The 13882-nt window shown below is 49.1% G+C and overlaps 1 pseudogene; it reads right to left on the reverse strand.

The window, feature by feature from the left end:
- Window positions 1-8082: 8082 nt before the first annotated feature.
- LOC100423397 (wee1-like protein kinase pseudogene) lies at window positions 8083-8731 on the reverse strand (annotated as a pseudogene).
- Between the last annotated feature and the right edge of the window lie 5151 nt (window positions 8732-13882).

A 13882-nucleotide genomic window follows, 5' to 3' on the forward strand; every position in this document is an offset into this window, starting at 1 on the left:
ATAATCTAACTCTTCTTGTAAATTACTTCCTCAGAGGGAAACAAAATTCAGGCTTAACCCACCAAAAACTGCCAATTAACCTCTGATCACATAACTAGAAAATTTCCACCTCGATTGTATAGATAAGACAACTACATAACTGTCCCCAATCATTTACTGAATTGGGTTTCCATCCTCATGCACCTTATTTAAAAGCTACTCCTTCAAGCCCCTCCTGTGGACCAGAAACCATGGCTTGGTGCTGGACAATTCTTGAACTGCTCTTTGCTCCAATAAATTATTTAACATTTTTGCAGTGATGCCCTTTAAGGTTTAACAGGAGAAAGAAGGGACAGGCGACCCCGGACGATAGCTCCCCTCGCACAAGCCCCACACCCCCAATTGGAGCTCTCCCAAGGACCCTCCTGCCCACCCTCACCATCCAGGCGACCGAGTGCTGCGGACAGGGCGAGGTCACAGTGCAAGGTTGGGACAGGATGCGGGTCCCAAGGTGGGCCCAGCCGCCATCTTGCGGCCTGAGGGAACCCAGGTCCTGCCACAGGCTGTTCCAGCCACTTCCAGACATCCCGCCGCTTCTCAGGATACCAGGCCCCGCACACTCACCATTTCTAGGCTTTCAGGAGGCCCTGGCGTCTTAAGCATGGATCTCTCAACACCTGCAGGTCACAGGGCCACCTAGGCTGGGCCTGAAGGAGCAGAGACACAGCAGTAAAGAACGGAACCTGGAGATTGCGGCACAGCGAGAGGCAAAGGCCCCAGCATGTGCCTGAAGCCGCTAGGTCCTCTCCCCCTGCGCGCCTGATTGGATAGCTCCCAACCCGGCGACAGTGATTGGATAAAGTCTTAGGCCATGCCCCCTTGGCCCCTGAGTGACAGAAGATGTGACCAGACACTGGGCTGAATAACGCAAGAGCGACAAAGATGGAGTCCATGTAGGGAGGGAGCCCAGGCAGGGCTGTGTCTGTCCCTTAAGGAATCGATTCCGCCTGCAGAGCATTGGTGATCACGGATACCTGGGGTCCCTCTGCCCCAGAGAGATGTCCACTTTCCCAGGAGCAAATGCAGCCCCTGGACCCTTCCAAATGGAGGGAAGAGGCAAACAAGAACTTTTAAAAAGTGGAAGAGTAGATAATTTAAGGAAGGACTCCTCATTCATGAGGCCACAAGAAGGCAGGGAGCAGGGCTATAGGGTGTGCGGATGGGGCAGAAAAGAAGTGGTCAGTAGAGTAGGCTGAGTTCTTTAGAACTCAGAGGTAGGGACCAAGACAGAGAGGAGAGGCCAGGATAGAGCAAGTGAATTTAGCTCAGATGGCGAGGGGCAGAGCACAGAGGAGTCGTTGCCCAGAGAATCCCATGAAACCTGCAGTGGATGATCCCTGCAGCAGATGGTCCCTGCATGGTACCGGGCAGATGCATAACAACCCTAGTACGACCCCAGCCATGCCCTGCCCCTCAGCATCTGAGCTAAATCTACTTTCTGTACATGACGTGGGGCAAGCTCATGGCCTACAGAAACCAGAGAGCCTGGGAGACTCTTATTAAGCCATTTTCCAGCAGAGCAGCAAACACCACCAGAGCTTCAGCCCAACCTGATCAGACCTGTCCTGACATGCCAGCCCAGTTTCCTCCCACCTTGACCTGGCAGATTCCCTCTTGGTGCCCTGGATGACAGACTAGGACGCAGGGTTTCCTGACACCTTGTTCAGGACGGGAGCCCAGAACTTTCAGATCCCTTCACAGAAGATTGTTTTAGGAAGGATTCTGAACTTGGCAATCTCATCTGGGGAGCCAGGCAGTGCCAAGGCTCTGGACAGGTTGGACAAGGAGTGATACCTGGGCTCTTGACTCCTTGCCCAAATTATGACGTGACAGTGCACCAATCAGCACTCTGTAAAAACGCACCAATCATACCTGTATCTGGTACAATGCTGGCACCTTCTCAGTGTCTCCTGCACTGTTCCAAGCATGCTGCCCCACAGGCAACTGTGCCAGCAGTCACTGTGAGCTCAGGAAGGGTCTAAGGTTGCTGCATCTTCACTCTGCAGCACACAGTAGGCACTTGTCCAGTGTGTGTTGAGCACACTGATGAAAGGCATTAACTTGTCAATCACCCCTACTAGACCAAGGGCTCCCAAGGGCAAGGCCCTTATCAGTCCCTCTGATGGCCCCACAGGACTTGGCAAGCAATAGCTGTTCAGCCCCTAGATGCTGAGCTGATTCACCTATGGGACAGTAGTACAGTGGGGCTAGGAGACCTGGGTGAAACCCTGACTCTGCCAGTTACATGCTGTGTGACCTCGGGCAAGAACCTGTACCACACTGGGCCTCATTATCTGCAGGAGACTGAAAAACACCCCTGTCGTAGAGAATCAGTGTGAAAATGATAACTGCGTGTTCTCATCAAGTTGGAGGAGAGGGAAGGGGTTGGGCTGGGAGAGGGGGTAGAAGCAAAAACAAAGACAGTTTTTAATGTTTGCATTTGAAGCACTAGGTCCAGGGTGAGGAGGAGGCCAGAAGTCCTCAACTATGTAGTTATCATTCTGCCCCTCCACCAAAGATGTGACTGACATCAGGAGAGAGAAGTGCCACACCATCCTACAGGAGAGATCTTACTCTGGATAACTGCAGCTTCAAAGGAATTTCAGACCTTCAGTCATGCTTTTGTAAAATGACTCAGGCTCCACTGGATGACCCAGGACCTTGTCCTTACAGGTTCCTATGGGCAGCAGATGCCTAGGCACAAGAATGGCTGGCAGGCAGAACCCTGGTTCTGGCCTCAGCTCCACCCTTAGCTGTCTGTGTGTTCTCTTCTGAACCTCAATCTTCTCATTTTTTGTATGAAGGTGGATGTACCTTTGGGGCATAGCCAGGCGTAAAGGGAATTCTCTACAGAAAGCCAGTAGTCACTATACATCGTACCTGAAAAGTGCTCAATGCATGTTTGGTGTCTCCTGATTTTTAGAAATGAGCACACTAAGGACAGTCCCCAGCATATATGTGGGTGCCCAGTCCTGTCAGGAAGTGCCATGTCCAGAGATGGTGGCTCACCTGGCCCAGCAGGTCACTCCTCATCATCACCAGGAAACCTGGAAGGGAGTCACGAAAGACATGCAGGGAAGCAGTCCCGGCGTGCAGCTCGGTCCTGCAGGTGGTGGGCATACACTCCACCCTCGGGTGGTGGGTCTGCTCCTTCAACACCGCCACACAGGCTCCAAGCAAGGAGGAACATGATGACATAAATAAAACCCAACAAACTCTACGCATACTTTTTCTCACCTTTATTTACAAATAAGAATTATAACAAAAGACACACAACACAATATAGTAGACTATGAAGAGAAGCTGCCAAATGCAGACCAAAACAAACAAGCAAACAAACAAAAAACTACATGTAGGTGAACTATTAGCGTCAACATAGTTTATCCAGCACTTCCAAATCTGGCAGTCAGGCAAAACTTGAGCTGTGGGATTTACTAAACAACAGGCTCTCCTCTGCACCTGTACCTTGCTCCCAGTTTGCCCATCCCAGGCCTGGTCGCCCTTGGAGGCCTTGCCCAAAAAACACCCCTCCACCTCCCCTAATCAGATTAAGTCACTTCCTTCCCATTCTAGGCCCTCCATGGTCCCCCTCCAAAGGCAATGCAGAGCGGAAAGTTCACAGGCTTTGGAGCCAAAAAAATGTAGACCCGAATCCCAGCTTCAATATTTGCTGGCTGTGTAGTCATGAGTAAGTTACTGAACTCCTCCAAACCTCGAATATCTCCTCTGTATTGTAGGGACCATAATACCATGGAACAGGTATGCTGGGAAGGCTGAGAGAAGTGGTTGTGTAAAACTCCCACCTGGATGCTCTGAAATGCAGGCAGAGGGTGTGATTGAGTGAGCAATGGCAACACTTCTCAAACAGGAAGAGGAGTCAAGCCCACTTTGACTTGACCTTCTAAGGGACACAAATGTCTTAGTCCTTTTGCGTTGCAATTAAAGAATACCCGAGGCTGGGAAATTTATGAAGAAAAGAGCTTTATTCAGCTCATGATTCTGCAGACCACACAGGAAGCATGGTGCCAATATCTGCTTCTAGCAAGGGCCACAAGCTGCTTCTGCTGAGAAGCTGCCCTGGCCTGTGGGGCTCCTGTGTGTATCTGACACTATGCAGGCACTTGCTCAGTGTCTCCCCCAGTGTGCTAAGCATGCTGCCCCCGACTAACTCAACCGTGCTGACCGTCACTGTGGACTCAGGTGAAAGGTCTGGGGCTGCCACAGCTTCACCTCACAGTAGGCACATGTTCAGTGGGTGTTGAGCAGACTGATGGAAGGCATAGAGTAATCAGCCTCCCATTCTAGACCAAAGACTCCCAAGGGTAGGGATCCTGTCAATCCCTGTCATGGTCCCACCGGACTTAACAAGCAGTAGCTTGTTCAGTAGCTTGAACAACCTTGGCAGAAGGCCAAGGAGAGGTGGTGTGTGCAGAGATCACTGGGCAGGAGGGAAAGCAAGAGAGAGGGGAGGGAAGTGCGAGGCTCTTTTTAACAACAGAGACATACTCTTGTTTCCAGTTCTCACAGGAAGCAGCAGAGTGAGAATTCATTCCTTAGTGCTAGGAGTGCACCAAGTCATTCATGAGGGATCCACCCCTATGCCCCCCAAACCTCCCATTAGGCCACACCACCAACAATGGGGATCACATTTCAACATGTGATTTGCAGGGGTAAACAAACCTAACTACAGCAGCCACTGTCTACAGCTGACTGGTTCAGCCCTGGTTCTTATCTGTTCCAACTGTTTTCAAGCAGACACACCTGCTCAAAAACCTTCAGTGGCTCCCCACATCCTAACAGATCAAGTCCAGACTCCATGCTTCTCTGTGGCCCTACCTCCACTCACCTCTGCATCCCCCTCTCCCACATCTCTGCATGTGCATGCCTTGGACTCCCACCAGAGTACAATAGGGTCTACACCCTTTACCCAAAACCTTAGGGCAAAATCAGTTTTGAAATTGAAAACTGGTTTGGATACTAGAAAGCTAGGAATGGGCAATCAGGGGGTTTTCTCAGAGAAGTCTGGGGATGCTCACTGTAATCCATGCAGCATAACATACGAACATCCATAGTCACATGCATGCAATCAACAAAGATCAGATATAACCTCATGGCAGTTCAGGTCAGGTGCAACCATCATGAAAATTGCAAAACCCTCTGGGTTTTCAGAGCATTTTGCATTTCAGAAGATAGATGAGGAATTGCAGACATGTATTCCTTTCTCTCCACCTCTGGCTTCCCCAGCTCTGTACCTTTGTTCATGCTACCCTCTACTCCTACAGTAAAATTCCTGTGGCACCTTCATTTGCTGAACTCCCACCTACGCTTCAAACACCCATCTAAAATACCTCTACTCAAAGAAAACCTGGCGAATTGGGAGGGTACTCTCTGCAGTGCAATGAGAGTTTTGGGAGCCTATTTCTAATGTCCCAGAGGTGCAACTCCTCTCTCTGGCCCCCAGTTCCTCACAATTAAAATAGAAGGATTAGTTTAAAATCCTTTTCTGCTTGCCAAAAGTAATTTCATTCTAAGTTTGATTCCCACAATATATCCATTAATTAATGATTAACACACTAAGGAGGTTTCTGTTCCAAACTTAAACCAGGGAAGAAGTAGTCTGAAACCCTTGGTTCAGGTGACGGTGCAGTCTCTGCTTACTCACATCTCCGGATGGCACACATGCTACTTCCAGGACAGTTGTTTCAGGGCAGTGGTGATTCGACATGCCCTGTCTTATCCTGACCACAACCCCACAACATCCCTCTAGAAGGCGAAGGGCTCAGGAAACAAGGAACGGGGGTGCTCTGAGCTGAGTAACGGCCTGACACCCTGCAGCCCCAGTGCACAGCAGCAGTAGCGCAGGTGGGCAGCTGTGAGCAGCAGGATTCTCCCCTCTGCCCCAGGAGCTGCCATTTGGAGCAAAGAGAGTGCCACCAGCAGGGCACACTGTAGGCGGCGACATAACTCCCTCCTGCCAGTGATCTCTTCCTGGGCTTATATAGTGAGATGACTCAGGTGGTCAACAAAACCCCTTTCCCTTCGTGCCCCCATGCACTGCCATGGAGTCTTCACAAAAACATTTCAGGAAGATTCTTCCCTCTGTTTTAAAGCTAAAGAAATGGGGACTTGAGGTTAAGTGACTTGCCAGGCACCACACAGCTTAGTGAGGTAAAGCCAGGATTCACCCCAGGTCCCACTCCAAGCCCAGGCAAGGGAAACCTCAGCCAAGCCCTGGGCAGGTTAGAGTTGGAGGAAACCAGTGCCCACCTCCCTATCCCCAACCCCAGGCAGGAACTCCCGCCACCCCAGGGCCAGGAGCTTGTGAGTTACTTAGGAAACCCTAACCGGCACCCTCAGCAGCGCCAAGTGGGTTGTGGAGCCCGGCACAGCTTCTGGGGTTCTCGCTAACAGGCAGGCCATCCTCTGTTCTGGAGCAGCAAGCTCCCCAACCCGATGGAGCCCCAGAGGACACCACTGGGCCTGGAGAATAACTCGGCCCCTTCCCCATTAGTTCATTATTTTCTTCTACTCAGAAAGATGAAGCACTAGAGTGTGAATTCTGTGGTGTGAAGAAATGGACTCCCATCCCTGTCCTCTGCATCCCTCCCATCCCACCCGTCTCAGGTGGTGCCATCTCTCCAGGACCCCACCACACACCATCCCTGCCCAGATTTCCCCAACAAGTCATAAGGCACAGTAAGAGCCAACTTCTCTGCCTGGCGCCTGAGTGCGCTCCAGCTACTGATTTTCTCATCCATTGTGCTGAGGTGGCGCCAAGTGTCTGAAATAGGACCGGGCAATACCAGCGCGCTCTGCTCACCCAGCCTGTGCCTCCCAGTCTCCCACCCCCGCTAATCTTCCCACTGCACAGTGCAACCGCAAGCCCCAGGGCGACCCCCAAAGGAAGGTCGTCTCCGTTCTCCCCGAACCGTGGTGCAACGCTGGCAGATGGCGGTAGCCACATGCTAGGCCACATCGGCCTGGCCATCCTCCTTGGAAGTGAAAGAGAGAAACAGCTCCCTGGTGTTGCCGCCCTGGTCCTCCTGCGCGTGGGCCACCCAGGGATGGAGGAGCAGCAGCGCCGGCGTCGGGGCGAGAGGGCAGGTTGCAGTCCTGGCCAGAGACCCAGGGCGGTGCTGTCTGCTGAGTCGGTGCCTTGAGGTGTGGAGGAACCTACGTACACGGAAGATAAGGGCACAAAGCGGGGCCCGGGCTTGTGCACTGCGGCAGCGTGTCCCTACTTGGGCTGCCTCACTATTTGTTCACTCCTCCAGGCTCAGACCCTGAGCTCAGCGGCGCAGTGTCCATCTGCAGCCCTGCGCACCTGAGCGCTGCGGAGGAAGCCTTCTAGAGGGTGGGCGCTTGATACCTGGGACCCAGAGATTACCCGAGCCGGATCAGACCTTCTCTGATTAAGCATCAAGGGAGCCCTCATTCCGGAGAATCAGGGTTTGGCCTCGCCCTCCGCAAACAGTGTCAGATTATGCTCAGAGGCAGGAAACAAGACTGCAGTCCTAACTGGGCTGGAATGCGGGCCTGGGCTCGAGGCGCTTCCTCGCCTCCTCTCGCCCTGAGCCCAGAGAGTGATGCCAGACCCTGAGTTCTGCAGGGCCCACCTCGTCAATGTTTCCGTGTCTACCCCGCCGCCTGCCAGCCACCTTGTGTGCCTCCCCCTGGAACTGCCTCTTCTGAACCCTTCTTCTTGCCACCCCTGGTGACCCTGCCTGATCAATGTGACTGCAGACTCCTCTCTGCCCAGAGAATTCTTTCCAGCCCTTAATTTGACATGCTTTCCAATGCAGTTCCAACCCCTACTGACCTCTGCGCTTTATGCATCCGGCGAAAGTCTTACCAACTCGCCCATGCTTGAAACTACTGCTTGCTTTTGATTTGCAGCCTGCATGCATTTGAAGGGATTTACCCTAAAAAGATTCAGGTTTTAGGCCTCGAAAGACGTCATAGATACATTCAGAATTCCATGGTAGCACAGGCTCAGTGTTCCAAATGATTCCATTTGCAAAGATTTCTTTTACACACTATATTTTACACACTTGTGGTATCAAGGTAACCTAGCCTGTGTGAATTCATGCACTGATCTCCATTTCTGGGAGGAGGTTCGGCACCAGCAGCACATACCACCGTGAGGGCAAGCGAAAAAATATCTCTTTCGGTAGCTGGGTGTAATCCTGTAAAATCCTGTAAAACTTCATTTGCAAGAAAACGACTGTCGCCCTCTTCAACCTGTGGACTAGAGAGCCTTCTTATATGTCCAAGATCGCCTGTGTTTACCATCATTTTGTTGGATCCCCGGTCATCTTCATCTTCTTCAGAGGCAGCATCTGGGATTGAGACTCCAGATATAAAAACACTACTAGATTTTGTATCCCTGGGAACCAAAGACATTGAATGAATGTAGCTCAAAGCCCAAGCTACCTTGCAAAAGAAGACCCTTCAACTTTGCTTCTTTAAAGTTAACTCATGATTCTGCAGTTTTCACTTCAGCATCAGCTAAACTTCCAGCATGACAATATTCATCCTGTGTAAGCATAGCACCGTCTTCTGCCCAGGCAGAGAAATACAGAACTGCGTGAGGAAGCCGTCCAGGTACTGCAGTAGAGCCTGTGCTCCGCTCAGAGCGCTTTGCGCACTGCAGAGCGGGCCTAAGGCTTTTCTGATCACCTAATGTATCCATCCTGCCTCTTCACACAGTAAACACAGAACCAAAGCCTCCAGAGCAATTTTCTGCAGCTCCTGAAACTGCTGTGCGCCGAAACCTCGCGTTGCTCTCAGTCACTGCAGTACTTTCAGCAGGCCACGTTTCGTCTCCCAGCTCCTGAGCATTGGCTTCCATGTCTTCACCACAAGAATCATCCCCATGTCCCCAACAGAATCCGGAGTGAAAGGATTCGAATTCACTCGGAGTCTGTTGCACACCCAATTCTCCTTTTCCTGGTTTTTCCGTATCACGAAGAAGAACCGTCTCGGAGTTTAACAGAGCTGGGATCAATTCCTCCAGCTCTGGAAAGAAAACCCGGGAGTGCAAGTGGCGGGTGGCAGAGTCGAAGCTTGCAGGAGATCCACTTGGGCGCCTGAGATCCCTCAGCGACCAGCAGGGCCCTCCCCACCCCGGGTCCTGGCAGCTCCGCGACGCCTCCCCGCGGCGCCCCCAGCACTCGCCAGAATCAGTGGCCCAGGAAGCAGGTGCCACTGACCACCAGGAGCCCAAGCACCCTCCCCTCACGGGTCGCACTGGGACCCGCTGCCAGGCCGGTCAGCGCTGGACAGGGTCCCAGCACCTCCTCAGGCTCCAGCTCCTGTGGCTTCTGAGCCTGGCGGGCAAGGTTCCGCTCACCCCTGCCCCGCGAAAAGGCGACGGAGACCCACAGAAATCTCAACCTGTCTGGTGCTGGAGCCTGGGCTGCGGGAATGCGGCTCCGTGTTGCGGCCAGCGGCAGCCTGGCGCGCCCCCTGGTGGCCGCGGGCAGAAGCTGTCACACCCCACAGGCGGGGGCCCTTCAGCCCAGCAATGGCAGGGCTGGGGGTGCCACCCCCATTCATAGACCAGGAATCAAAACCCTCGGGTGGCACTGTCTGGTCAAGATCCTTCCCAACTGAGCGGAGACGGAGCCAAATTCAACCCCAGCCACAGTGTATGCAGTGTAGGCAGTCAGGACTTCAACCATTCCTGAGACCTCCCCCCCTTACTTACCTCACCGGTACATGCCCGGCCCACATTTCCTTTCCTCTCCAGGACCCACACCCCGCGCCCTGAGTCGCTTATTTCTCTTGAACAAATACGGGTGATAGCGGGTAACACATCAGTAACAAGAAACTAGCAGGTGCTCAGTGAAATGGTCTACCCTGGCCTCTTCCATAGTTAAAGTGACCATTAACAGGAAAATGAGTCCACTACCCAGGAAGTGGACAAACGCCGGCAGCCCCTCAGCCTCCCTCTGGCTTTGCCTCCCCCAAGCCAACTGGCGCCCGGAAAGGGTGTGGGCAAAGACCCTGTCACCTCCCAGCAGAGGGCGCACTGCTCGCGGTTTTCGGGATCCTAGGCGTGGAGCCGTCCCCACAGGACCCTCAGAGGTGGGGAGGAGAAACAGCACACCCATTTGACAGGTGCAGAGACTGAGGTCCGTGGGGGCGGGGTGAGTGGCCTAAGGTGGCAGGACCTGTGAATAGCAGAGCTAGGGGTCCAGCAGGTCCCCAGCCAGTCACTGGGTGAGCCCCTGTCATGTGGGGATCACTGAGGTGCAGGCATTCTGATGAACACCGGGTTGAGGAACTCATGGCACTCCATCCTGACTTCTGGGGCGCCTCCTGGGACACAATAAGGTAAAGGCTGTGCAACATGTATAAGGTCCAGCATGTGCACGAAGCAAAGAGGGATAGATAGGGGTGGGAGTACAGGGACAGAGTCACAGCTGGGACCCTTGAGAAGGCAGTTGGAGTTTTTCTGCCGGGGCAGGAGAAGCCTTCTGGGCCCCAAGGCTGGCATGTGCAAAGGCATAGAGGCAAGCTCCTCCTGACACAGGGCTGGAGGGGAAGCTCTAAGTGTTGCACACAGACTGTTCACATTGCATCCTTCTCCCTGGACTTGCTCTGCCCACAGCACCTCCATCCTTCCAGTTAGCTATCCAAGCTACCACCCTCACCCTCTCACACCCACATCCTGTGGACCCCACATTTAAGAAACAAGAATTCAGCTGCTTCTCACCCCCCATGGCTGCGCATCACCTGATCTGAATCCCCATCCTCTCTCTCCCCCTACCTGGTTCCATCCTTGACTCCTGACGTCTCATTGCAACTCAATACTAGGTCAGATCATGTCACACTTCTGCGCTGGTGCAAAAACTATGCGGTTGCTTCAGTTCAGTGTCCACCAGGATTTGATATTCCCAAGGCATGTCTCTCACTCCTTTGTTCTCATTTTACCTTCACACAGGAAAACACTTTTTCTTCTTGAAGTGTACTCTTACGTAGCTACTATTGGTAATCAAATCTCTGTTATTACTTTTGAAATTATTTTTATTGTATTTACCACCTAAAGATATTTAGCTATATATTCAATGCTAGCTTGAATAATAATTTTTCTAAGCATGCTTTTTGAATTTTTAAAATTTAAGATGACATTGGATGATTTTATTACATATACCATGATGTTTTGAACATTCCACATGTAGATTGTTGAATGGTTAAGCCTAAATCTAGCTAATAACAAACGCATTATCTAACATAGTTATCATTTTTGTTATGAGAACACTTGTCCACTCTCGTTGCAATTTTCTAGAATGCAATGTATCATCAGTAACTATAGCCACCTTGCTAGACAATAGATTTCTTGAAATTTATCTTATCTATCTAATGGTAATTATGTGTCCTCTGACCAACATCTCCACATCCTGTTCCCCTCTCTAACAACACCAACCTCTGGTAACCGCCATTCTGCTCTCTACTTCTATGAGACCAATTTGTTTAGATCCCTCATATGAATAAGATAATGTAGTATTTTTCTTTCTGTGCCTGGCTTATCTCACTTAATATAATACCCTCCAGGATCATCCGTGTTGACAGTAATGACAGTATTTTATTCTGTTGTGTGACTAAATATTATTCCACTGTATGTGTTTATGTATGTATGTATCTACATACATGTATGTATACAAGCATATGTAGACACAACATTCTTCAAATATATTATTTTGCATTGATTTTTATTAAAATTGTATTTCTTCCTTATCTAAATACTGATAAAAATATGTCTTTTCAGTCTTTCCTCTTAATAAAAGCCAAAGTTAAAGGGCAGTTTCCCCATTTTTTAATAAGATTTCTTTTTCTTGCTGATTTTTTTGGGTTCCATGCAGAGTCTGCATATTACTGCTTAATCATAAATATAGTTTGGATTCTTTTCCCCATTCTGTATAATGTCTGTTTCCTTTGTGGTTTATTGTTTTCACTAGGTTTTTCTTCCGGAATTTTACAATTTCAGGTCTTAGATTTAGTCTCTAATCCACTGGGAGTTACTCTTTAGATATGGTGAGAGATACACGGTTTCATTCTTCTACATGTGGCCACCCAATTTTCCCAGCACCATTTGTTATACGTGTGTATGTTTTTGTCTGATTTGTCAAAGGTTGTTATTGTTCGGCTGTATTTCTAGATTCTCTATTCTGTTGGACTATGTGTTTGTTTTTATACCAGCAAAATGCTGTTTTGGTTACTGTATCCTTGCAGTATAAATTGAAGTCAAAGGAAAGATAAAGGAAAATTTTTGTCTTTCCTTTATTTTGAAGGAGAGTTTTAGCAAATATAAGTGTTCTTAAATAGCAGTTTTTCTTTCAATACTTTGAATATATTATCCCACTCTGCCCTGGCCTGAAAGCTTTCTTCTGAGAGTTGCGCTAATAGTTATGTGATAAGTTGATTTGCTGTTGCTGCTTTTAAAATTCACTGTTTTTCTTTGACTTTTGACCATGTTATTAGAATATATCTTGCTGTGAAGTTTTTCACGTTCAACCTACTTAAGGACTCTTGAACTTCATGAAACTGGATGTCCACCTCCCACCTCAAATTCAGCAAGTTCACAATCAGTATTTCTCAGTAGGCGTTCTAGTCCTGCCTCTGTTTTATCTCTTGTTTCCACATAATGCATATATTGCTTTATTTGATAATGTTTCATAAGCCTCACAGATTTTTTTTACTCTATCTTTTGCTATTTTTTTTTTTTGTTTTTTGCACCTCTGACTGGATACTTTCAAGATACCTATTTGCAACTTTGCTATTTCCTCTTCATGACTGAATCTGCTGTTAAAACACTCTATTAAATTTTTCAGTTTAGTCATTATATTCTTCAGCATTAACATTTCTGTGTTTATTTTTATGGTTTCTATTTATTTGCATAACTTCTGATTTTGTTTATGTATAGCTTTCCTAATTTTGTTCAGTTGTCTATGTGTGTTCTCATATAGTTCACTGAGCTTATTGTCTAAAATAATTACTTCCAATTTTTAAAGGCACTTTGTCAATTCCTATTTCTTTAGGGTCCATTACTGAAGCTTTATTGGTTTATTTAAATTGTGTCATGTTTTCCTGATTCTTCATGATTCTTGTATCCTTGGGCTGGTATATATATTTTTGAGAAGGTGGTCACTTTTTCTAGTCTTTACAGTTGGCTTCAGCAGGTAAAGTCCTTCACCATTAAGTGTGGCCTCGTGTTCTTGTTCGGTCAGGTGGTTGAGCCTGTTGATGGATGTGGCCAACTGGCTGTGCTTCATGGTCAGAAACGTCTGCTGGTTTTACTCCCCTTGATTTGGTAGCTTTGCTGGGTGAGGTCACTTGAAGCATTGTGGGGCTCATTGAGATTTGCATGCATCAGTCACTGAGTGTTTCACCCCCTTTCTTTGGTCCCAGTTATCTTCAAGAGCTCTAAGTATTAAAATTCTTCCAGTGTTCACTTTCAGGCAAAGCAGAAGTGTGCCCATCAGGAAGTACTCCCCAAGTAGATGCTGAGTATCCACTTTGATCTACTTTTCTCCCAGTGGAAAAATAATGGACTGAGGGTATCCTTCTCAGTACAGTATTGTCCTGGATATGGAAATGGTAAAGCAAACAAAGTAAAATCATTCCTCTTATCCTCTTTAACGAGTCTGTGTTTGCTTTTGAGCTCTTTTTGGGTGTTGCAATCTCACACTGGTATTTGGAGTTCTCACAAAAGCATTCTTCCCTGTGGGTAGTTGCCAAACAGATGTTTCTTTGAGGGAATCAGGGCTAGGAACCTACTATTCCACCATCTTACCAGACTCCCTCTACCCCCAACCCCTTCCATCTCTCAATCTCTCAA

This window comes from Macaca mulatta, chromosome 16 (genome assembly GCF_049350105.2).
Source record: "Macaca mulatta isolate MMU2019108-1 chromosome 16, T2T-MMU8v2.0, whole genome shotgun sequence".
NCBI lineage: Eukaryota > Metazoa > Chordata > Mammalia > Primates > Cercopithecidae > Macaca > Macaca mulatta.